This window comes from Aquila chrysaetos, chromosome 22 (genome assembly GCF_900496995.4).
Source record: "Aquila chrysaetos chrysaetos chromosome 22, bAquChr1.4, whole genome shotgun sequence".
In the NCBI taxonomy this organism is placed as follows: domain Eukaryota; kingdom Metazoa; phylum Chordata; class Aves; order Accipitriformes; family Accipitridae; genus Aquila; species Aquila chrysaetos.
This window is the reverse complement of record NC_044025.1, coordinates 21193864-21220013: the sequence shown is the minus strand read 5'-3', so window position 1 is coordinate 21220013 and position 26150 is coordinate 21193864. Positions and strand designations below refer to the sequence as shown.

The window sequence follows — 26150 nt, the reverse complement described above, 5'->3', positions numbered from 1 at the left end:
TTTCTGTAACAGAAGACTCTGTGTGCAAGGCAGGATCAGATAAACCCGAGTGCAGAGTGGTGTGAGAGGTGGAGAATCCTCAGGTCTCGGAATAACTGACTTCTCTTTATTTAGGGATTACATTTTAATTCCTACTTTCAGATACAGCCAGGAATACACGTAGTCACTAATTAAAGTAAATAGTTGCATGAAAGATGTGTTGAAAAATATCTGTCTGTTTGCCAAGGGGATGTGTGAGATTATGGTGAGCGTGTGAATGCACTTTGCTGGGAATTTCCCAGTCAGTTGTGATTTTCAGTATGCTTTCCCATTAACCAACTGGTTTGTGCAGGTTGGAAAGGAAATATCCAAAGAAGAACCGTATGAGAAAATACCACTAGCAGTGCTAAGCGCTGTGCTTGCATGTCCCTACTGAACAGTGGGTTTGTAAGCATGAGCTTTTTTTTTTTTTTTTCATTTAAAAATACACTTGAAAAATATTTAGGTGTCTTTAGGAATTATAATAGGAATACCCATATGTGGTGTGAACAGTGCCTTTGTCCGTCGGAGGTGACACCGTCTGTGTTATGCAGCCTGCGTCCCCCAGCGACACGGCGCTGTTTACTAATAAGGCGCAGGTCATTAGTATGAAGAGTTGAGCTCATCGCTGGAAGGAGTCCAGAGGCACCCGGCTCAGAAATCACCGGGAGTGAAACACCTCCGTACCGAGGGCACCGGGGTGGCCGAGGACCAGACCGGTGCGTCTGCCGGCGGCAAGCAGAGGTTGCTGCTTGCGTTTTCACCTTTGCAAATCTCTTGCAGCATCTCTACAGGAACTTTGCAAGTTGGTCGGCTTTGCCTGAACAAGTAAAAAAAATCCTCCGAGCTAGAGAGCAAACCTTCGGCAGCAGGAGAGAGCTGGCTGCTGCAGAGAGCTGAACCCAATTAAATCATCTCTGCAGAGTTCGCCCCGCGGTCACGAGGACAGTGACTTATTACTGGTACTTCAGCAGTGCGTGGAGTGGCTGAGCCGGGCTCTATCCCACCAAACACGCTAAAACCCAGTGCAAAATCCCGATTAACATCTCAGGGCCTCGCTGAAAGACTGGTAGTAAACTCCTGGGGAAGCCTCGGGGGTAATGAATGGGCTCAGCGGCCCCAGAGAAGACCATGTATTCACCCAGCTATCAGAGGTTCTTCAGTTCCCACGTGCAACCTGGTTTAATGATCAATTTATTCTTTAATGACCTCCATTCATCTGATGTGCATATGAAAGCAGAGACAGTTATCCAACTGCAAATATTTCTGCATGATACCCATGGTAGAGAATCACTCGTTTTCTGTGCAGCAAAGCCGCTGTCACGCACTCAGGGAGAAAAGTGATATATAAGCAGGAGAAACCAGGCAAAGTTTTAGCTTGAAATCAGCATTAGCCTGCCTTAAACTGTGTCAGAGTGGGAGTCTGAATTTATAGCATCTTTGTAAGTACTACTTAGCATTTAAATTTAGGATTTTCTCTGTGGGCGATGCTAAAGACGACAAGTGTCTGCAAAACTGGTGGTATCACACTGAATATGACCTTTTGGCAAGCCAGGCATTAACAGCCTGCTGTCAAGTTCTCCTCGCTTCTTGCTTCAAACCTCATGAAAACAAAGCGGCTCTTTGCGTTCCGGAGGTGTGAGGCATTGCACATGCTGCAGGGGAGACCTGCTCAGCGCTGGATTTGCACAGGGAAGCTTAACATTAAAAAGGGGCTGCTGAGAAACAACTGGAATATATAAAATGTCATTGCTGAGTGCTATGGGGTTTGCATGCTCTGTGTTTCATCAACTTTATTGTGAAATAAGTAACTCAAAGCGCACAAGGCAAATCTGTTAGCTACTCTGAGCTGCATCAGCCCGTGCGTGCAGATTTCCTGTGACTTCTCATAATTTCGAGCGGTGCCACGTGACTGCGCCAGAAAACCCTCGCTGTAGGATGTGCTTTCGTTCTGAGGTAACATAAAAAATTTCCAAGGCGATATTTTGTTGGGTTACTTACCAAATTTTATTAGAGAAGCAATATTTATTTTAGATATCTCAGACTTTGATTTCATTTGGTTCTGATTCTAATTAGCTAATTATGCTGTTTAACTGTGATCTAAGTATCTGAGAAGAATAATAGTAAAATTAGCTTACTGCAGTACATAACTACTTTTTTTCTAAACCGGTGGGTAATTGACTGTGTATTGCCTAACATGATTTGTTTGGTAGTTAATTACTTCACTCACTGGATAAGCAAATGCTTGTAAGCAATTATGTCGTGATTCCTTAGGGAAAGAATACATACATGACTGTGCCCACCTTATATTCACCACGTGTCTTAGTGACTTTGAAACATGATCTGAACACCCAGCCGAGGTGCCCGTGGCACCACAGCAGAGGCAAGCGCCCAGCGCTGCTGGTGGGACAGGAGAGCCGGGGCTTATGGACACGGGTGATTGCGTGGCGGTGCCGAGCATCGCTTGATGGGAAACCACGGTCGTGGGGTCCTGCGGTGGAGCGAAGAGTCGGCGCTGGCGGAGGTGGTGCAGGTTCCTTCCCTTCACCCGCTCCGCTGGTCTGCGATATAGGATAAGTGTAATTTAGGAAATCACAAACATCTGTGATACCGTTGACCATCCTCCTGCGGCCTAAAAGAAATCCTCAGGTTTCGAGCTGCCAGACCTCTTCACGCGCTCCCTGCGTACCTGTGGCTCAGGTGGGATGATGGTCCCCGGGTAGGACCTCAGCCAGGGTCCACGCCTCCCCCCATCTGAGGCCCCCGTGTCCCATCGAGTGTCCCAGTTTTGAGGTGAGGGGCAGAAATAAAAACTTTCTAGGGAGAAGCTGTTACGGCTGCTCAGCGCCTATCTGGAGGGACACCGGGTTTTACCTGGCAGAGGGGACCGAGTGGGAATGTCCCGATGCCCAGCCTCGGGAAGCTTCGGTGCCTGTTTTCCATCTGCCACCTGAAAATTTGGCCTCTTAAAACCTTTTCAAGTGAATGTCAATAACTTCTGAGGACTTCAGCCTGGAAGGACGTGACTCGCTGGTCTGGCGAGACTGGTGTGCTCTTACAGCAGCACCACATACTTTTTAAACTTAACTTCTGCCCTCTTTGTGACCTTGTGTCTTTAATAGCTTTGCTGTCATTGATTTTCAGTCTCGTTATTGGTTTATTTTTGTATCACACAAGTGCTCAATGAAAACAGCCCAAGAGAAAAATACAGCATGCATTGGTCAGTTCTTTGTTTGCTAGCATTAGTGAAGGGTTCGTCACGATCCTTTAAAAACAAGAAGAAGGAAGAGTAGCACAGAAAGAAAATCAGCGGTGAAGCGAGTTGTTATAGTTTGTCACATAGCATAAGGCAAAGACAGGGGAAAGGTGACTGTAAGACGTGATGTTGCTGTGTCTCTGCTCTCGTAGCAGTCTTCCTCTATAACTTTCTCCTGGCAGCTCTGCTGGGGCCTTTGGAGGGGAGACTTCAAAATAAAAGAAAAAAAAAAAGAAAAAAGCATTGTCAAGCCTGAGCAATGTTACGCTTTGCTAAAATGAAATCAGAGATTACTGAAGGGACTTGATGCTTCTAGAGAGCTGCTTATCCAGAAGCGGAGGCGGGTATGAAATCCAGGCATCGGTACTGGCCTGGGGGATTGCTTTGTTTTTGCTGTGCCAGGCGATGCTAACCCAGTCTGTGTGCTGACCAGGCCGTTGGATCTGGGGAGGGCTCCCAAGATGCCAAGGCAGTTACAGCATTTGCCTAAATGGGGCTACTGAAAAACGTTTTTGCTCTGTAATTTTCCAAACAGAACTGTGCTAATACTAGTACTTACTGAGAGTAAGGATAGGGTGTCACCTATAGAAATGAAGAAACTTTATAGCATGTATTCAAAGAAATGTTCATCACTGTCTCATTCGTGATAGTTTTTATCCAGAGCCAATATCAACAACAGAGAATTGGGCTGGTTTTGTGTGTCATAAATTGCTGCTGTAGAATATGTATTGACTTTGCAAGTCAATAGATTTGAATAATTGATTTGAACAGAAGTCACTGTTTGCATGCTTTTTTTAAAAAAAAAAAATATGAAAAATGAAAAGCTGCTGACTTTCTGAATAATTGGCTCAACAAATTTTTGCTGGGCAAGTGGGCTACATGGCTATTTGTTTCACTACTGATGTATGAGGTCATAGGAGTCAAATGGACTTTTAAATCCATTGGGAGACACATACCAACTTGCCAGGAGAAAAGGTTTACTTGTGTTCCTCCTTGCCATTTCGCCTTCTTTTTCACTTTTGTTTGATTTTATTGAGTTTCCTGTGTCCCTTTTCATTTCAATATCCCACAAAAGGTGTCATGTATATGCAGTTATTGTGCTGAAAAATACATATTTATAGATGTATAAACTTTGTATTTTAAAATATAAAGTAAAAGGATGTGTATTTTGCCCTATTCTTTACTGAACTGATGTTTTCTCCAAACTAGCTGCATGTCTTGTGAACTTCAACACGTGTTTTCCAGTTGCCTCAATAAAACTGATCCCTGGAGGATGCTCAGTCAAGTCATCTGGGAAAGGAGCTGGACTCGGAAACCTCATCTGCTGGGCAGAGCCTGGGTGTCCTTTGCTTCTCGGGAAAAGTCTGAAGCCAAGGCCAGTGCATCTGGGTAACGTACCCACCAGCACCCTGTGGCGTCCTGGGGACCGGAGCAGCAAAGCAATAAAGGTGTGTGCGTATGTGAATTAGGCATTTAATTTACTGCTATTGTGTTAGTGCCTTTTATTACACAAACGTATACACCCGAAGGCTTAAGAAATCAACATGGGTTCACTTACATTCACACACAGGTGTGTATACATATATATTTATATATATGGGGAGGGGACTGAGCTAATGCCATGGTTCCAGGTGTGAAAGAAATCTGGGGTCCTCTAAAAAATATTAGGCTCTTCTATCTCCCATGTGAATTGCTGTCAAAAGTAAAATTGACAACGGCAAAGATCTCTTGAGCCTTAAAACAGAAGAAGAAATGAGAAAGTGATTGCATCATGGAAGGTAAGTAAGGCAAGATGTTTTGGAAAGGGAGATGAGCTGTACATTGGATAAGGTGAGGTAATCGAGTGTGAATAGGCTGTAGAAGATGTACGCAGATTAGGTGCTAACGCACATTAATTTATGAGTTTTGGACAAAACCCAGGAAGGAAGAAAATTGCGCATAGGATTGAAATGCCAAAGCAATAGGAAGGAGTTTATGTCTGAAGTCTGAAAGACTCCATGAATGATATGCAGAGAAATGAGCACTGACCCATCTAAGTAAATCATCCTCGACGTGGAAGGAAACTGAGAGGAGAGCATGACCAGCCCCTGCAGTAAGAAATACCGGCTCTGAGCAGAGCTGCTGTCCGAGCGGAGGAAGATCTGGCCATTGCTCTGGCTTTGCTGTTTTCCTCAAGTAAAGAACCTGAAGCAGGATCCTTACAGCTCTCGTGCAGAATTTGTGGCATGATGCTAATGGCATCACTGCATGGGTTCGTGCCTCCTACACCCTCAGAGGCAAGGAAAAAGTGCCCTGGGAGCACTTTTCCAATAACTGTTCTCAACCATAACATGGCTTTGAAATGGCATGACTTCATCTTGTGCTTCTGTCTGAACACCAGAAATGGCCTCGAAAGGAATTATTTTAATTTAGATCTCATTGGTATGGTTACATAACTAAAAATATTGTATGGTAAAATATTTCAGAGTTGGAGTGAGCCAGTTCAGCATGGGGGAGAACAAAGCCTGTATTCTGCGGCAGGCATGTCCGACTGGTTGACGTTAAACACAAACAGCTATTTTCCATCTCTGTGTAAAGGCTTAACATATTGTGGGGACTTGCAGCACTTACCACTCCATTCATGTGGTCTGACCCATAGTAAGTTATTATAGGGAGAGGGTTTTTTTCCCCCCCCCCCCCCCTCTTTTTTTTTTTAAATACAAAGAAACCCAGTCCTCTTACAGACTTTTGCTTAAATTGGATTTTATTCCTCTTTTAGCATGTGTTTCATTTCTCTTCACTGCTGGGACATATAAAGCAGCAAATCTGCATGGGTTAATGCCTCAGTACACTAAAAAAAGCAGAGGCTGGCAAGGAGGAGTGGGAGAAAGTAGATCAAGAGAGAGTGCTTTGTTCCAGTTCAAGTGCTTGAAGTATGAGGGAGCGACTCATGCTGTTACTGGAGTCTGAAAGAATTTTGTTAAAGGGATGGGATCTGATTTTGTTTCAGTTTAAAATTAAATATTTCTGACGACCAACCCAATAATGTGGGAAAGACCCTTTCCACAAATATTCTCATGTGTAGGGACTTCATCTGCTGTCTTATGCACCATTTCAGATGGTTGCGATAACAAATTTGTTTTTGCAAAATTAAAACTTTCTTGTAATACTGAGGATATTCAGCACTAGGAAATCACTAAAATCTCAATCCTTGTTGCTGTGGACATCATTAACAACCAACCACTTATGTATTTTGCAGATAGATATATTGAACTTTGTCAGTTAAAATATTAATTAAATTCCCTCCTACTTTCAGGAATAAAACAGTGCTGGAACTGCATGGGAGCACGTGAATTGTTTCTTGCTTCTCTTTTGTTTGTAAGCTACATTGTAGATCTCCACTACTATTTAATACAACATTATATTTTCTTTCCTCGTGGGGAGACACCAGGAAGACTTTGTCAGAATCGGGGGGGAGGGAGGCTTTTGCTTTCTAAGAAAGGCATGAAGAGAATTTAGGGACTCTCAAACATAACAAGGGCTTTAGAGGAAGGAAATTCCTTTGCAGCAGCTGATTTTGCCCAGGCTGGCCTAGATGTTTGCCTGTGCAAGCTACGAGTGTGTGCACGTGTGCGTGCATGTGAAACGCACCCTTTCACAGCACCGGAGCCGTTGGCGCTGCCCGTGCCGCGGTCACTGGTGTGTGATACTGCGAGAGCATCCCTGAGAGGAGGGGACACTGGGGGGTTCAGCTCGGGTCCTCAGGCACTGCGGTGCCAGTGGCATCCCCAAGGAGGGGACGAAGGGTGCAAGAGGCAGCCGAGGGTGGCTGAGCGTGGTGCAGCTACTGCGAATGCTAAAGCAAAGGGGATTAGCAGAAATAACAAGGCTAGGGCTCATCTCCCCGAGCAAAGAAGAAATGTGACGCAGAGAGAAGGATGAGGGGTCTGGCATCTGTAATGCGAAAATTACCAGAACTTTCTCAAGAGTTGTATTTTGATTTGCTTGTTCATTACTGGAGATGGGGAGCAGTTCAGGCTTGGCAGATTAGAAGAGTTGTCATCTTCTCATTTTCATATACTTCAGTACTTTGTAATCTTGGCAAAAGGAAGGTGCTGAAGGGGGTCTATTCTTGAGTTTCCAATTCTTGCATTTCCAATGTTGATTAAACAAGAAAATCTCCTACAAGCCTCTTCTTGTTAGATTCTTCAGTCTTATTTCAAGATCAAATAGGCTTTAAAACAGGTCTGGATAAGCTCACAGACTTAATCTGCTTGAAGGGTATAGATTGGGCAACACGCTAGACGTGACAATAGATCACTCTGCATATCACAGGTGCCCTCCCGTCCTCTGAAGATAACTCTGTCATTTTCGAAGACTGCCTGGGACATCAATGTTCTGCAACTTGCTGTATGATTTGCACAGCACAGTTGTACCTGAAGGCAGTTGTTTAATGGAAACGTTCAGTTTGCATTTTCTGCCACTAATACTTGAGTGGGATCAACATTGTTGAGGCTAATTAGAATTCAGTGAGAACTGATTGTTCATTAGAGAGAGGAAAAAATGTTCCGCGGAGCCCTGGGTTTGGTAGAACTATTTCACATAATTAAGCAATTCCACATCTTGGCATTTTATCCCTCTTGTTATCATTGCACTTTGTTAATAAATTTTTAATTGCAAATCATCTCTATGACACAAATTACACTGTGTTTACTGATCAGCAAAAATGCCATGATAACCAGCTTGGATGCCAAGTCCTTCAAAAATACTAACTGCCAACTTCTCTCTCTTACGTGGCTTGGCATTGAAATATCTTCAGGTTACTCAAAATATATTGATTACCAGTTTAAAGTGTTATGGACCCCACAAATCCTTGGCTAGGGCTCCAGGAACAGGGAAAGAATAGCTTTCATAACCCAAACAAGTTTATTTTATGTTGTAGTCCAGCAAGTTTATCTGTGTCTCCCAGGTGTTCTGTTTTATATTCTGCATTGCTGCCATGTATGCTGTGCATACCTCAAACTTATGAAAAGTGGCTATTAATACAAGTATTTAAGATAGTTACATATTCACAATTACCTATATAGAATTAGTGCCAGGTTGAACAATAATAATTTATCCTAGAATTTATATTGTTTGTTTGTTTTTAATGAAGTGTCCAGGCTGACTGAATTGCTGAAAAATGTCTGCTTTCTCTTTACAAGGAAAAGACTCAAAAATCTGAAGAGAGAAAGCTCCTTCCTTGCTCTTAAAAGTTTTACTTATCACACTCAGGTACAAATGGACAAATCTGAATTCATTTTTGTAACTGGTTTATTCTATAACATATGAAGGATATATATGAATATCTATTCAAGTTCAGGTGTGAAGTTTCCGTTCAAGTGACAAAAACCTATTTGGGACTTATGTTAGCAGCTAATTTCATTGAAAAAAAAATGGGATAAAAATTTCAGAAAACCCCAATGAGACTTGTATTTGTTTTAGAGAAGGTTTTAGGTTTTGAGATTTTTTTAAAATATGCAAATAAACTATTTGAAAATGTTTTAGTTCAGGAGTTTATATGGATTTAGATATCAATCAGCAACTGAAATGAAAAAAAAATTAAAATTTTGAGGTCAAATAAAGCATTTAACGCAAATTTAAATAAAATCTGTTACACAGTAGTGGCAAGAATTCAGAAAACAGTAAAGCATAGGTGTACTTCTGTAGACTGTCAAAGACAGCGTGCTGGGTCCCTGCCTCCTGACCCCTGAAATAAATGCAACACAGTTCTGAAATATTCAGGGTGTTAATTGAGATTAGCTTATTAGCTATTAGCATCAGACACTGGCGTTTGTCCATAAGCACTTGCGTGAAGATGAGGTTGGGATTTCTTTGATCCAGGAGGCTGACGACAATGCAATTAGGAAGACCTGAACTTTTGTCCTAATCTGTTGACTTTCTCGTGAGATCTCTAGCAAACATTTATCCCTCATGGTTAAGTGACTGCATCTGTAAAATATTTAAACACTACTCATTAGAACACTTAAAGAGCAGTTGACAAGAGCTTCGTGGCTCTTCTCCGGGCTCATCTTGCTCTTCTGCCCTCAGCCAGGCTGCCCATGGCCCTTGGTTAAATGAGGCACACTCCAGTATTCTTAGCTTACCTTTAAAGTATTTAAAGCAAATGAAGTCATTCCAGTTTTAGCTAACCTTAATGTGTCCATTTCTTTCTCAGATTATAAAAATACGTGCCTCCTGCATGCTTTTTAACATGGAAAGTGTACTCTAAGTACACTCTTAACCACTGCAGGGTAAATTACAATCCCCTTAAATCATTTCCAATTATCCTAAACTTTCCAAATACACCTCTGGGTCTCATTCCTTTATCTGAAGTAGCCTTATCAGAAAATAATCTCTCAGCTCAGATAAGCAGAGATACCAGATTTACAAAACACTGCTGGATTTTACTTTTTTACCACTTCTTTTCCATAACACGTATTCTATCTGGTGCTTTGGGGGTTGGTTGCTTCCCTTTCTCCGATCAGAAGGGACACTGGCATTCCCTTCTGCCAGATTCTGCTTATTTCCCTTCTTTAGCCCTCTCTAGTGACACGGACATCATTTTACATCTCCAAAGGACAGAACTATACCAGAACAACCCCTGTTGCGCGCTTTCTTTCCAGAGGATGTATTACGTAAACAAAACTGAGCTGTGTGAGAATGAAGGGCATGAATAAAAGGTATGAACGCTGTTAACACTCTATACTCCATTTCAGCGGTAACTCGGTTTTGTTAAGAGAGTTTGTTTAAAATGCTTAGTCCTGTTAAATAACCCTTCCACCAACTTACGCATGCACCAGGTTGTTTCATTTGTAGAACATACAGGTTACTACTGCTTTTTTCCAACACCTACAACTTCATTCTTTCTTACACTTCAGAAGCTTTTTTGTTCCACCACTCTGATTCAGAGGAAACTGCTGTTTTCATTTGGGCTTCATCATGTGCTTCTCTGCATTTTTCCAATTCACAGATGCTAAATTATATGTACTGGAAATAAATGTTAGAGTTACCTGAGCTGCTGCTGAGGCTGAAGTGTGCTTTGGCCTCAATAACCGTACACCAGGGAAAGCTCAACAAGGCTCCACTGTCTTCATATCGTACTTAATTTCCTTTGGGTCATTGCAGGAATGGGTTTCCCTGGTCAAGGCTGAAAACATCCCTTTAGGAAATATGGTTTGCAGAAGTTGTGTGCATGTAAACTTACTCCAGTTTGTTACAAAATTAAAATTATAAAATATTGAATACCAAAGGCGAGAAAACAAATACAGATACAGCCTCATCTAATTTAAAAATAACTCATGTCTATCAATCCTCAGGTTGGAATTATTCCCCATGGGTTAATTCTTTTAAAATCCAAGGCTTTGAAATACCAGCTACAACATGTGAGAAGAGCTCCATAGCGAGTAAAGGCAACCGGCTCCAGATTTAATATTCCTAGAAGGTCAAATAACTTAAAATTACAAATAAAGTGTTTGAGTTCTCTTTTAACTGGATGTAATTAATTAGGTCAGAAGTGAAAATAGTTCCTTAAGTATTAGATGTTACAAGAGGAAGCACACCCTGCAAGTCATTATTGTATGCCCAGAATAAATTCCTGTAGTAGTGTCAATCTAATAGTTGTCAACAGTGTAACTAAAGCATTAGTCACTGGCTGCTCAGAAAAATATGTGTTTGGAACAGGAAAGGTAACCGTCCATAATTTGTCTTAAACGACACCCTTTATTTTCTCCGTTATGTGGAGAGTAGAAGGAAAGCTAAGTGAATAAAATAGTAAAAACCTTTACAGAGTCAAAAATATGAAATGTGACTGTTCATATAAATGCTATATTAATGCAGAATTCAGACTGAAGACCCCCAATCTTGCAACAAAAATTAACCCAAAATCAGAAAAAAAGGAAAAAAAAAAAAAAAAAAATCTGGGTGTTTTCATGAGGCTACATTGTACCCCTAGAGTACAAATAATGCAATTACCGCAAATGCATCTTCTTGCAGTGTTAGCTCAAATAAAAAAACAGTATAACGGAAAAAAACTTCTCCAAGGCACATCTCTTAAAAAGAAGTGGAAAGTATGCATTTCTTGGAATGAATGGCAATGTTCTTTTGCCTGTATTAGTAAAGATAGCAATTATTGTTGGCATAAGGCTTGTTGTAGTTTATACAGAATTTCTTAGCTGCCCTTGATAGATTGTCAGCTGTAAGGCAACATGCAAACAGAGCAGATATTTTAACATAAACCTTGGGACCATAGTTTCTAAGAATAAAATTCTTGAAACAGTTTTTGTGGCTAATCAGTAATCAAAGAAGTTTTCTGTTATAGCAGCAATGAGAGCGTGCCATTAAATCTGTGCACAGTCATCGACACAGAAAGAGTGCCTGTGGTACGAGGGTCAACAGAGCTGTGTCCTCAGACCCACCGAGGGCTAAAATTATCTCTCCTGGTGAGCTGGAAGCGTCACAGCTTGCCAATAGTAAGTTAGTTTCTCTTTCAGTTAGGGGAAAATTCATAGACTTTGGCTGAAAATGCTGTATTTTCTCTGTAGCTAATGGTTCACCAAGGCATGGAAATTTCTGAATGTTTCACTATGATGCAGTTAAAAGGAAAACTTTTTCTGTCTGCTCAGCCATAACAATATAGATACAGGGTGTTTCTCTGAGGAATATTCTGGGCTGAAATAGTGAGTGAGTGAGTACAGTCTCCAGGAGCCTTCTAGTGCTCGGGCTCTTGATTTTCTTGATTTTGTTGAATCTCTAGAATTTATTATGCCCAGTCCAACTGCAAATGGAGCAGCAGAAACAGTTCCGTACGTGAATCAATGGTGTTGGAATGCAAAAACTTGCTACGTGCAGAGACGGTAAGAGCTATCTTCAAAGGGAAATTAATAGCAATGATACATGGAAAGCATTTATTAATTGATACTTAATGATGCATTAATATCTATTTAAAATTTTGCATAGGGATTTTTACCGTAAAGTGAAGCTTTAACTAACTGTTGTAAAGTGAAGTGGAAGAAAAGCAGCAGCAGAGAGATTAAAAAATTAATACCATGCAAAAGGAAATTAGTTCACCTAAAGATGTCTCTTAAATAAAATATTTTCACTTATTTTTCATGCACCACCACCTTTTGTCCATCCAAGACGTAATCGTTCTGATAATGAAAACTGCTGCCATTGATCAGCGAGAACCATGGAGAACCGCACTTCCATTACTCTTCTTTGTAAGGGAGCAAGGGACTTGGAGAGAAAGCCTAGGTTTTGTTTAAAAGTTTGTGCACACTCAGGTCACCGGGCTGGTCCTGCGTTCCGCCGGTGAGGAGGTGCCGTGTTGATCAAAAACCACGTCAGGCAACACCAGAATTCAAACACAAAGTCTTCCTTCCAGTTTGAAAGTTTAGACCGAAGCCAAACCCTGGCTAAACTTGAGAACACAGCCCAGAACTGGAAACCCTTCACGATCCTGACTATTCGACGCCGGCCCCGCAGCCAAAGCCTCCGCGAGCTCCAGGTCTCGCAGGGGCAGGGCCGGGCGGGCTGGACGCCTCTCCAGCTCCGCCGGGATGGAGGCGGTGGCAGGAGCAGCTCCGCCGCCCCGCGCAGCAGCCCTGGAGCTTGCCCGCGGCAGGGTCGGCCGCTCGGCACCGCGGGGTCCTCCTTCCCCGAAACCTCACGCCAGCGCGGTAGATTTTTCTTTGTCTTGATTATGCGTTGAAATGCAAAGACACCCTCCCCCCCAGCAGTCTCACAAGGATCTCTTGCTGACTCTGATTTAAAAGTAGGACCTGCAAAGTTTGTGGTTTTTTCTTTTCTTTCTCTCTTTTTTTGCTCCATGCAGCAAATGACCGTATGCCATTTTGTCTGGACCAGCAGCTACGCAAACAAATACGTAATGTAAAATTATTATCTCTTAACATATAAACTGAAATACGGATATAACATTTTTACAAGAATCGATTAAGCCAAGGATCCTTGAGGAGGGAGATCCAAAGTCCTGGGATGAAAAAAACATTCAGCAAATCCAGTTCCATGGAAATCTGGTACTCGCTATGATTTCCTCTGGAGATTTCCCAGCTCATTTCACTCAGGTTTTTTAGACATTAAACAATTATGAAGGTCTGTGGAAAGCCCTCAGGTTCCTTCCCCCAAGTCCCTTCTTCCTCTGCCATTAAGAGGACCCCCCTCGCTCTCCCTGCAAGCACAGCCGCTCTGCCGCAGCTGCCTGCCCTGCCGCAGCCTCATCTTGCCTCGGTGCACTGCTATGGGAAGAGCCTGGGTCAAAATATGAATTTAGAGCAGACCCCCAGGACCCTCTCGTTGGGGCATGGGCCAGCCCAGCGCGTGCCCTCCTGGGACACAGCCTGGGGGCATGAGGAAGGGGCTAGGACTGCAACAGGGTTCCCCCCAAAATCAGAATATCCTCCAGGTCTCCAGGGACGCATGCTGGCATTTTCCAGAAGTAGCAAGCAGCTCAGCCCCCACACCCCACCCGCCAGCTCCACTTCTCTGCAGTCATTTCTTATCCATTTGGTGGCAGGACAGAGTATTTTCCTACACATTGAACTGTGCAACCACATTGAATTTATACTTACTGCACTCTATTTTCTTTACTGTTACAATTTAAGGTAAAATGCTGATATATTCATGAGGATGCTGTAATTATTTTCTCCTTAATTTACCTATTTTTTCTGAGGGGGTACATCAGGATCTGTTTATCAGATGTTGGGAACACACTGATTAAACCGAGCGTTAGTACGTAATGAAAAATCTTTATTAATTTTAAAGTGGTTGAAACTATTTTTTTCTGCTTCTCTTATAAAATCATGAGGCTGCAGCTTCAAAGGAAAGTTGAGGAGTTAGATAGTCCCCATGCAGGATTCAGTGAGAATGAAATGCAGATGTAACTAGTGTTAACCACCCTGCTGATGCTCTGTGATTTTGGCAATCTGCAGCGGGAGTGCTGGAGGAAGTTACAAATTTGGGCCAGACCCGAATGTGTTGCATCACACTGCTCTCGACGCAAACATCGCGTTTGCTTCCACTGGCGGTGGATGCTCCTCCGCACACCAAGATACCAGGGTGAGAGGTACTTTAGGCAGAACGATGGAGAGAGCGGTATTTGCATGGTTTAAATGAGAAAGGTGCAGCTCTGTACATAGCATTACATTAGATCAGGTTTCTTCCTTCTGCAAAATTGATTATATGCCCATTTATCACCTCCTACATTCACACTAAGCTCATTCCATTTGCCTTTTCTTATTCTTCAGATGTGCCTTTTACACCATCAAAAAAGATGGAACACTGTAAAAAAAATGAATAAATATCTCAGTAAAGCCCAAGAGTTTAACTCACATCCTTAAACTCGGGGATTTCGCTGCAGAAACCAGTGGAGTTCTGTCTAAGTAAAAATGGAAACAGTCTGTCTGAGTTATAAATGGCACTTGCTGCCAGCAGAATAAAAACAAAGCTCCTGCCATCAGGAGCCAGAAGAAAGGAGTCAGTGGAATAGAGAGCAGAGAATAGTGATGGCTCTATCATAAGACAACAGCTGACCTGTGAAGTGTTTATAGAATAATAATCCGTTTCTTATAGTTTCCTAAAATCCCAACAGTTTTACTTGTGGCAAATGCCCATTTCGCAGCCTTGACACATCTGTTTACAGCTCCCCTGACAGTCCGGTTGCAAAGTTCCTCTCCGGAGAGGGTGGCCGAGCGGTGCCTCCGTGCCAGACCTGCTCCTAGCACTGGCAGAGGAGCAGCAGTTACGGCCGCCAGAGGATGGAAATAGAGGTTGGAAGGGAGCGGGAGAGGTCAGTCAGTCCGGTCTGGCTCAAAGCTTTCCAAAGCTGCCACTGGATCGTTGCCAACAAATTCTGGTGAATATACTGCTCGTGCACTGTGAAGTCAGCACAGACTTCCCCTTACTGAATTTAAGATCCTCCTTTTTTATACACATTCCATAGAGAAATAATATTTTGGGCTTGTGTTTGATGGTGTTTATTTGTAGGCAAGACACTAAGGTGATTTCTAATAACTGTCTCTTTCCAATTAGCAGCAGACCTAGAAGGCAGCTAAGAAATGCCTTTATGCTTTGTATAGAATATTTGATGGAAGTAGGTAATTTTAAATTTTAAGTGTATTACATGTGGCAAGTTGTAAATCTGAGAAAGAGAGAAGAGAATAAATACAGAACCCATGCTGAATGTTTGGTTTTGAAAATGCTGACTTGAGCAGCGTGAAGATGGTTTTGGTTGAGGATCAAGAAGACACTTGTGTCAGAAGCACCACAACGGTGCATAGGAGCATGGTTTTCCTTGGGGGGGGTGGAAGGCGGAGTTTCCAAGAATCTGTGAGGTTAACATTTTCTTAACCAATTAGCAATATAGAAAACTATTTGAGTAAAACTAGGTTTGGGGGAGTGAATGGTGCAGCTTGAGCCAGCCAGCCCCAGGCAATCATGGGGTGCAGCTGGGAGCCAGGGGCAGGGGGTAGAAAAGGTGGCTGCTGGGGTGGGCTTAAGCAGAAGGGTCTGGGGGGAGTTAGGCTTGGGTGCTTTGACTCAGGGTGAAAGGTTTGGTCCTCTCTCTTGAAGACTGGCACCATGGCGTGCAGAGATCTGGGTATGGTGGTAGGTGCTTCCCCGGCAGCAGGACCGAGCCTGCTGCTGCTGCGTGGGGTCTGCCAGGGAAATAACGAGCTCTCTGGCAGTATTTAGGGGAGGTCTGAATCACATTTAGAGCAGTGAGAACTGCCTTTCCCAAGATGAAAGAATGGCTCCTTGTGACTGGTCAGATAAGGAATCTTCAAAAGCTGATGCTGAAGATTTTTTTAGAAAAGAAATGCATTTAGAGAATACGTGTTCTGATTGTGACAGATTCATTTTATCAAAAAGTAGTTGTTTATTCTTTTTAAAGGGCAAGCCTGTTTCACTTGTGCTTCAATGATTTGCCCTCACACGAACACGCGCAATTAGGAGCTTAAAGTCCTTTCTCTACCATACTGCTTAATTATGAACTGGAGGTGTTAAGCTAAGGAAAGAATGATTGCAGTTAAACACCAGCTCGGCCTTAGCAGCTGAAATGAATCTTGTTCCTTCTATAGGGTGGTGGAATATGAATGTAAACATCGTGGCTGAAGGCTGCGTAGGGCACTGTGCTCCCGCCGCTCTCCCTCGGCAGGCACGCCGTGCGCCAGCCAGCGGAGAAGGGAAGGAGAGTCGCTGCTCTGTGCTTCACCTGGTCGAGTGTCGTCGGTGAGAAAAGGTTTGCCTAATTGTAGCGAAGAAATGGGGTTTCGTATTTTAGATTGCAATATACAAAAATCACTCCCGCTTTCCATGGTGTCACCCAGCCTTCACTGGCGGGCAGTTCTTCGACCACCAGTTTGTGTCAAACGCCAAGACACGCAGGGTGTGCTGGTGTTTCAGGCAATGTCATGTTCACCCAAAAATGCCTTTCTTAAGTGAAGAGCAGCTGTACTGAAGGTGATCCTTCTCTCTGCAGTTTCAGCCCTATTTAAAAGGTCACCGCAGAGGTGTGTGGACTCTGAGGGTAGAATAACAGGTGGTGGTTCTGTTTTGTTTTGGTCCCCCTCCTAATTAGTTATCATTAACTATAACTTTGCTCTCTGTAGTTATGGCATCTACCAAGGCGTAATGAATATAAGGAAAATAATGGAGTATTATTTTATATGAGTAAAATAGTACAAGTCATGTTCTTGTTCTGGCATTAAGATGGTTAAGATCTTGTCCTAACTTCTTGTGCGTCTAGAAGGGGGGATATGTTTTCAGCTGCTCTCTTTGCTAATGTTATTAGATATCTACCACCTCTATTTGTGCAATCCTTCCAAACTCGGAAAGCTTTCCAGCAGGTCAGGCTCCACTATGCCTGTGCCTTCCCTTCCAAGTAGGGAAAAATGCGGTGCTAGGCACCCATCGTAAGGGCCAAACCACCAAAGACAAGTAGAAACAGGGGCATCAGTGGTAGGAAAATAGACCAAAAATATTAAATACACCTTTGTTCCTGGTTAGGCCATAATGCAGTGAATGAGACTCTAAAAAAAAAAAAAAAAAAAAGTATATGTATTTCATGAAAGGACTCGGTATTTTTTTTTTATTTGTGCTGTCTGTGTGTTTCACAACTGAAGAGTTATAATGGTGGTACAGTCTGTTCTATCAGAGAAGATGGTATTAAAGGTATGACCACCTTATTGCTGGATCTTCATGTTGGAAAGGAGTTTTTGAAGGCATTTTTGATACTTTGGGAGGAGGGGAAGGGAATTTGATGTTCCTGTGGAGCAGGTAGGGAGGAGGCTGTGTAAGTCACTTCCGATAACTCTCTTTAAGCTGTAAGACTTTCACCCTACAGGCTCTTGAGCACCTCTTAACTTCATTACTTCCAAATAAATGAAACTAGTAATGAAAGAAAAATTAAAATGCTTGGGAGCATTTGAAAGGTGAAGCCTTACAGCTGGTCTGACACGGTGCAAACTGTAGTGGCTCACAGGGCATTGCTGGGTTGGGTTATTTCACAGTAGGGCTGGACCCACCTGGAGCAGTCTGGGGTAACAGACCATGAATTGCAATACCGAAGTCTAATGCACGGTGAATAAAGAGTTGTAACTTATTTGAGGAAATAATATTTTGTTGTAATGCATCTAAATACAAGTGTAAGAAAGTATTGGTCTAAAAGACAGTGTGGTGAAGTCATGCCTAACATGGGGAAAACTTCTGGGAAAAGGTTAAACAAATGGTTCTGTCCTCTGTGGAGTCTCTTCTGAAGTTGAAGCCCGTACTGGATTTCCACTAGTGTAGCTAAATTAATGGAGGGTATAAAGTCATGGACCCTGAGAGATGTAAGTGAGCCTCTGTTGTAGAAGCAGCTACTAGTAATAGCCTCTCCAGGAGAGTTTATTTTATGTTTTAGATGTGGTTTTGCATACCCACATGAGGTGCAGCTATGCTGTTATATTTGCATCCATGTGGGATGTCTTCTGTTTTTAAAAATGCTGACATTTCCATGGCTCCAAAATGTACAGCGTAGATGGAAACTCCATTTCAAATGCTGATTTGAATTAATACTGTGATATGACCAAACGTTTGTCTGCTACAGAAGGCATAATGTTTTGCCCAATCTGCAGTGAAAATACTTAAAATGGCACAGATATGGTTATCACACATGAAAATTGAGCAAGAAGTTACTAAGAGGAAAAGCAACGGAGGAAGCCCACAAAGCTGCTTCTGTCTGGGGGGGGAAAAAAAAAATCAGCATTTAATCATTCCATGGCAGTGAAACTGGCATTTTTCAGTAATAGCACTGAACTGTGGTTCTCACTTCTTAAGGAAAGGAAAAAGCATGCCCAGTATGACAGTCTGCCTGCTTTAGTAAAAACATTTGTTGTTCAGAAGCTCTAGTTAATGCAGAGCTGTTAATTGTCTGACCATTAAATTACTTGGCTTCTACTTAGTCCCCACTGGGGACTAATTTTAAATTCAGTTAGCACAGAATTTAAAGGAATATAGTTGAGGGATTCTAGAAAGCTACAGAGATATGAAATTGTGTTTGATAAGATGCAGTCAGGAAAGGGAAGCTTTAAGTCTCAATTTCAAGGTTTTAAACCAGGAGAAATTTTTCTCCAAAAGAGAAAATAAATTCCCTTTGAATACATGTGCACAAATGAGATTCCTTTATATTAATGCACTGTAATTTCTAATTATTTTGTTATTTCAGACAAACTCTTAATCAGCCAGAATTTAAACAAAGCAATAAAACCTTCAGGAATTAAAAAGTCATGGGGTGTATTTGTAAGTTCACATGTTGTTGAATTCTTTAGGTACTGGCTAAGACTTCAAAGTGTCAAAATGCCACTTCCATCATTTTCACTCACTCAAAAGCAAGACAGATGAGAAATCCCATTAGGTGGCCTGATTTCCAGAATACTTTTGCAACTGCAAGAAATTTAGGCAAGCACTCAGAAATCAGTAAGGAGACCGACTGTGTTCCTTTTACTGCACACAAATGCAGCCATTTCTTATTTTAAACTGCTGGTAGGTTTATGGAGGTGGAGTATAGATTTGCAAAGCAAGATTTAGCTCAGGCTGATCTCACTTGGGGAGAATATTCAGCAGCACCACCATGAAGATCTCTCTGACTCCTAGCATGTCTGCCCTGCGGTTGCAGCAGTGATAATTGCTACCATTAAAATAATATTTTAAGATTTCTTTATTAAAAAAAAATAAAATAAAATTCACACAGAGTGAAAAGCTGTCCTCGTGGGTAGAAGAGCAGATGAACCAGTCCTCATACTGACTGTGAATTGTGTGCCAGACTTCTACCAAAGCCACTGAAGCAATATGGGGAGATGTGTATCGAGTGCTAAATGATAAATGCATTGTGTATAAAGTGAGCATGCATTAAAGGTGTAATGCCGTCCTTGAAAGGGAATAGGTAAGTTACGCTGTAGGGTGCACTTGTAGCAAAATCTCATTCTGGAAACCAGATCAGGAACTGCATTGCTCCTGTGCACCCATGCCTTGAAGAGACTTTGTGCACGTTGTGCCTGGCTTTTAGACAGGATTTTCCAAGGCTCTTAAAAGCTTTAGGGGCTCTGCTCTCAGTGGGGATTGGGCACTTAGACTTTTTTGAAATTGTAGCCTTTTGACTAGGTATCGCCGCTATCCTGTTCTTCTACAGGAGGTAAATTCTCATTATTTAGAGAGCTCTGGAAATATGCTCGGTGCATTGCGTTCCCTCTCTGGTGTAGCTGTACGTAGAGCTGCAGACGCTCTTGGGCAGCAGCGGTCACCACCGCAGAGCATCCTGCGTCGGGACCGTGGGAGACGGTGCCGCCCCTGCCCTGGCGCTCTCCTGCCTTTCCCGCTCACCCATTGGTTTTTTTTAACATTTTAATCACACTTGCCTGCTGCAGTCAGAAGTGCACAACCGAAGGCAGAAGTATGTCTCTGAGCCACTGTTCTGGTTTTTGTAATACTGTGGTTTCCCTCAGGAAGGAAGAAGGAGCCTTTCTCCTCCCGTAGCAGCTCATCAGCTGGAAAACTGGTGTTTCATTGAATGAGCTGGTGTAAAGCACCCCAAATATCTATCTGCCAAACTACTGAAAAGGTATAAAGCAGCTCATCAGGTATACTTTAGTACATGAACTCACTTCATTTATGTGCTACTCTTCTATGATTTTGAATATTAACACTTTAAGATAAATGTTGATATAGACCAAGGAATTGCTCAGAAATGTCTGTGTCGATATGCGTGAGCAGCTTTCCTCCTGCCCGCAGTCCCGGCATCCGTCTCAATCGCAGCAACCAGCTCAGCGGTAGCAGCGGGCAGGGGCTGGAAGGTGTTTGCTGAGTTGATGGAAATATTCCCGCCGCGTTTCCCACGCGAGCCAAGGCGCCGGCGAGCAGATGCGGCGAGGAGGGACCAGGCAGCAGCCGGCCGGGACGAGCGCGGGGAAGGCTTCGCCCGCACCCCTCGCTTCGGTTTTGGCCGAGTCGAATTCAGCCGTGGGCTGGGGAAGCTGCGTTTTGCACCACTGGGGGGGAGGGAAATCCTTGTGCCGCCTGGCCCTGCCGGGAAGGGGTATGCCGGGAGGGATCTGAGGGATTTGCCACCCAAGGTCCTTGGCAGTTGGGATGCTTCTAGGGCTGGTGGGCATGTGTTATTTTGATGGTTTTATTCTCCTTAATTTCTCTCCATTCCATATTACCTAAATTGCCCACTTTTTTCTAGTTTGATGTTGGCATACATTTTTGGGAATAGAACCCCATTTAAATACTACTTCATATTTAAAAAAACAACAACAACAACAAAAAAACCAAAATCAAAAACCAAGCAGCAAAACAATTACAATTAAATTTAAAACTTTTTAAAGGATGCCAGTTTTATTTTCCTTTGCTTTTCTGGCACAAATCCATTCAGAAACAGTGCTTGCCAACTCATCTTAATTTTGGATAATTACATTTTTGCGATTTCTAATTTGCTAATCTATAGTAATTCTCTTGCGATTTTTTAAAAGGCAGGAGGGAGAGTAAGGAAAGCTGATTTGTGATCAGAGTTCTCCCTGCTATAATTAACTACATCTAAAAAACCATAATTGATGCTTATATAGCTTCCCAATAGCATCTCTTGAATTGGAACATGCAGCATTGTATACTGTGCTTTCTGCTCTGAAAAGATTGATTTGCAAGCCACTATCAATCTGTTGCTAAGCAGTTAGTGACGGCACACAGTAAAGTCCTCAAGGACAATACAGAACAGCCAGAATGTTTTTCTCAGTATCAAACCTTTTTTTCCCCGTCTCCTGAAATATTGCATCGGTTGCTCCTTAATCAAAGTATAAAAAATGTTGCCAAGGCAATGCCACATTTATTGCCATAGATCGCAGCAGACAGACCTGTGCTGGGAACTACAAATTTTAGGACTTTCACACCAGGCAACAGAGGTGTAATGTGTTTTGTTGTCATCGGCATCTTCGTTTTAAACTCAGCTTTTTTTGTAGGGTTGGTTGTTTGGGGTTTTTTTTTACTTATTTGGGTAAGTTTAGTGAACAAGGGTAGAAGAGTCAAAGTCAGGTTTCTTTAGCTAAACCTGGTGAATTTGGCTTTCCTGATATTTTTGGCTGAGACATGAAAGCAGCCATTGGAAGAACTAGGCTCTCGTGTTGCAACACAGCGCGTTGCTAAAAAAGCCTGCCAGGGATGCAGGATGACGCAGTGCTCCGTGTCTATGCCAGGAACCTCTCGAGTGGACAAGAGCGAAGTGTGCATCCATCTTGCATCTCGCCTGTGTTCATCTTAGGAGTGTGTTTGTACAGAGCAGCAATATAAATTCTAAACTTAGCCCGGAAATAAAATATTCTTTCACAAGCCTGCTGTTCCTCTCAGGACCATGGGGGGAGAGAGAGCACGTATGTGCGTCTACAGCAGAGACGTGATTCTTGCACATCAAAAAAACCCAAATCCCAAACCAAATCAATGAGGCCATTAATCTGTATGCATTTTTTTAATGTACAGATGCAAATTGAAAACCAATCTTTAGAAAGATATCCAAAACAATTAGGTCAGAAAAGGAACTGAATGCTAAACTCTCTGCTTGACTGTTCTACTTTGTAATGAGATTTTAATAAAAAGGCAGAGAAGAATGCCAGCTGAGCTGGCACATCTGACATTTTGATAACCTCGTCAATAATACAGTTATTTTATTGGCTTTAAGCAGCTGCAGAACTCTTCCTTATTGTTTAGCTGTCTGTTCATTCTATTCCTGTCTTGTTGATAACAGTAAAAAGACGATGAGTAACAGTGGCAAATCAATAAAAAGGCATGTTTCTTCTTATATGACCATGAACCCAACTCTCCTAAATTACATTTTAAAACTCCAGGCTCTTTATTTGATCATAAATAGATAGGTGGGGAAAAAAAAACCCTCTGAATTTTTAGTTGTTGGCTTAGAGTTTTATGAATGTATTTGTTCCCAGGTTTTGTCTCTTCTGAACTAAGTTACATTACATTAAAAGCAAAGCACAATATTTATTTTAAGTGAGGGACAAGCTTTTAAGCTTCATTACAAGTATCTGATGGATGGGTGACCACTAAGTGAACTTACATCAGTGTTCAAACTTGTGACAACACACCAGACTTTACTGCTCTGTTAGGAGGTTGCGCTCCCTGTTCAGAAGGTAAGAGGAGTGTTTCTGTTCTGGCATCTTCTGGCTGAGTCCTGAGAAGAGACTTGAAGGAGAACCTGCAGTGAAAATTATTATGGCTGCAAAAGTCAAAATTAAAATTGAATTTTAGAAACTGAACACTGCTCTCAACAACAATTAATTTCAATTCTGAATTTTGAGTATAAGAAACTTCAGCTGTGATCATGGAAATTCAAAGTTCATAAGCAACCAACAGGGTATCTCAACTTTTAGCAGCATTTTCCTAGTCATGTAACAATGAGTTATACATTAAAATGTATCGCTTCAGAACAAAATTTGAATTATTGTTTTAAAATAGTCCCTTCTGCCTTCTGAAAATAATTTTTCATCGTAAAATTTCATCAAAGACAACATGAAATAGGACATTTTGATCAATATACATGAGCAGGAGGGTAGCATTGAATTAAAAGCTGGGCATGAGCCACCCTGAGTTCCTCTGAGCCCTTCAGCCCTGGTCCTGGCACGGCTGTTTGCAGAGCTGTGGGGTGGGAGCCCAGGGCTGGGACATGTTCACTCTCAGCCAGGGAGGTGATGGAAACGGTTTCATCTACCAACAAGTGCACTACTGAATATATGTTCTACGGACTGCTGCTGCTGAGGTGGTGAGGCAGTCTGCAGTGCCTAAATATAGCACGATGCGAGGGCTGCTGAGCCAGGACCTCTTTTTACAGCCTCTTGCATCAAAGCCAGGCTGTGCCCCATCCCGAGCTCATCTCTTCATTGCTTCGGAAGCGTCGGGACGTGCTTAACGCCAGCCTTCCCCGCACCGATGGACAACGGCAAGTCCTCTGCTAGCACGATGCAGCTGTCCTGCCAACCCTGGCATCTCCCCTCTGTTCACAGGTGTTCCTGGTGCAGTGATTTCAATGCTGAAGTCACAGCAAATATGTGTGTGATACTGTTTCTGCAGAGACGCCGCAAGAAACTTCAACATGAAATCGGAGGAGGTCACAAAAAATAAATAGTGAATGTCTCCTGCTAGCTAGAAAGTACATATTTACCATACAAACGAAATTACTGTACCCTGGTTGAAACCATTAAGCCACTGCAGCCACAGGCACGGAAGGTGCCTCGGATGGGCATCAGGCAGCAAGAACGGGCTGTGCCTGCCCAGGCGCCCTGTGGAGCAGCAGGTCCGGCAGGAAAAGCCCCACCGGCCCCAGGTGTAGCCAAAGTTTAAGTTCTTTGTTTACAGAAAGGAAGAAGCAGCAGTCCAGCGCTTGCCTGGCTTTCAAGTATTAAGACAGATGCTCAGAAGAGTCCTGAGAGCAGGCTCAGCCCCGGGGCTGAGGAGCTGCTGAGGCTCCTGACGTTGATGAACCCACCTGCCCGCACCGCTCCTCGCAGGCATCTCTCATCCATCATCTGGGCATCCCCTGAGCGCACGCGGGGTGATAAATATCATCATTCCTTGCTTGGGACCGGGGACTGTGGCTGGGGGTGGTTGAGAGGACTGGGGCTGGGGACTTGGCCAGCCCTGCTGCCCCACGCCATCCCCTCCCGAGGGCTTTAGTGATACACTGGTGCCTCTCTGGCTTCTGGTGTCCTCAAGTTTAAAATGATATTTAAAAATCTAGAAGCAATGTCAGGAATGAATAAGAAAAATAATGCAAAGTCTGGCACGCTCCTGAAGAGACTCCTCAGAAATGAAAGGACAGGACCCACCGATAGCTGGAAGCTGAAGCCGGCAAAAGCAAATGAGGTGAAATGGATTTTTAATCATTCCTTTGCAAAACTTGCAACGTGCCATTAGACCAATTTCCTTTCTAGGAAGAGACCCAGCTTTCCTTTCTAGCCAAGAGCCAGACAGGCTGCGCTGAGCACACGAGGTCTCCCTGCTCAGCACGGGGCCACGCGGGACCTTACACCCTGTATGGTTAGCAATAAAGGGAATTGTGTATGTAATACCGGTTCTTGGGCACGTTCTCTGTGTGCAAGGTTATTGTCCTCACCCCGGGCTGATGCACAGCGTGTCTTGAAGCTGCCTTTGTGTGACTGTTTGTAGCTCTGCACAGGCAGCACCGAGATCTCGTGATGGCGGAGGAGCACCAGTACCACCACCACGATGAAGCCTTTAACCAAGTTTCTTACCACTTAAGGGGCTAAGCTTCCTAATGTACCACCTGAAACCAACTGGTTTCTGAGAAAAGAAGGTAATCAGAATGCAGGTCCAAAAGAACATAATCTTGCAGCTCATCCTTGGAGGATTTTTTTTTCCCCCTACTGTTTGTATGTAATTAGAAACTGAAAATAATAACAAAAGGCTTTTTGTAGATAAGTTGACATGCTTGGCTTCAAAAACACATTTGAATAAGATTAAAGGGGACTGAAAAGACTAAAAAACATTCACCTTGTATGGAACAAGACCAGAATGTACTCAACGGGAGACAGAAATCAACGGCTCCAACCTACAGTACTGGCCCCATAGGAATTTAACAATTTGGAGAGTGTCTTCTAGTTTCTAACCTGTGAAACTTGAGCTCTGTTGTTCTAATTTTACCAATTTACTCTATTTTCCTCCTCCTGTGATACTGGGATAATATTTTTTCCCTATTTTTATTTCACTGAATTCATTCTGAATATTTTTCCACAGTTATTTAATATTTGCTGTTCAGGCTGCAACAGCTATGCTTCTGGGTGAAAAAACTCATGTTGTGTTGCCAAAAGAAGAAATATAAGCCAGACTGCTTGTGTTAATATTTGCATTTGAAAGTACAAACCCGAGTTTTCTCCAGTACTAGACACTTCTCTTGTAGTAAAAGTGCCTGAGAAAAATGTTTGCAGGGTAGAGGGGAGGATGCAAAAAATACTCATGGAAAATACCACTTACTGAATTATATTTTCAAAATACAGAGTACTTGGAAATGTCAACTGTCTGCTTAGCAGCTAGAAGTTGCATTATGGTCCTATCCCCTAGAACAATTTCCTATTTGCCTTTAACTGCCATGCTCAGCTTTTAAAAAGCAATAACCTAACTCCGTAATGGCTTTGGGGATGCTGGGCCACTCTAGGTTGCTTGGTTTTGGCTTTTTATTTCTAACCCCTGCAAAGGGGGAATGAGCTTTGATGCTTTTGCTGACTGTCTTGGGTTTGAACGTGGCAGAAGGTGGCCTTCAGCAAAAAGATTGGCTGTTATTCCCTTTTCTGGA

General features: G+C 42.8%; 1 long non-coding RNA gene across 1 annotated transcript; it reads left to right on the top strand.

Moving 5' to 3' along the window:
- Positions 1-1872: 1872 nt before the first annotated feature.
- Positions 1873-16504, top strand: LOC115334366. The gene is made up of 3 exons (XR_003921098.2): positions 1873-1974; positions 4520-4722; positions 16387-16504. It is a non-coding gene; the product is annotated as an uncharacterized LOC115334366 (long non-coding RNA).
- The last annotated feature ends 9646 nt before the right edge of the window (positions 16505-26150 follow it).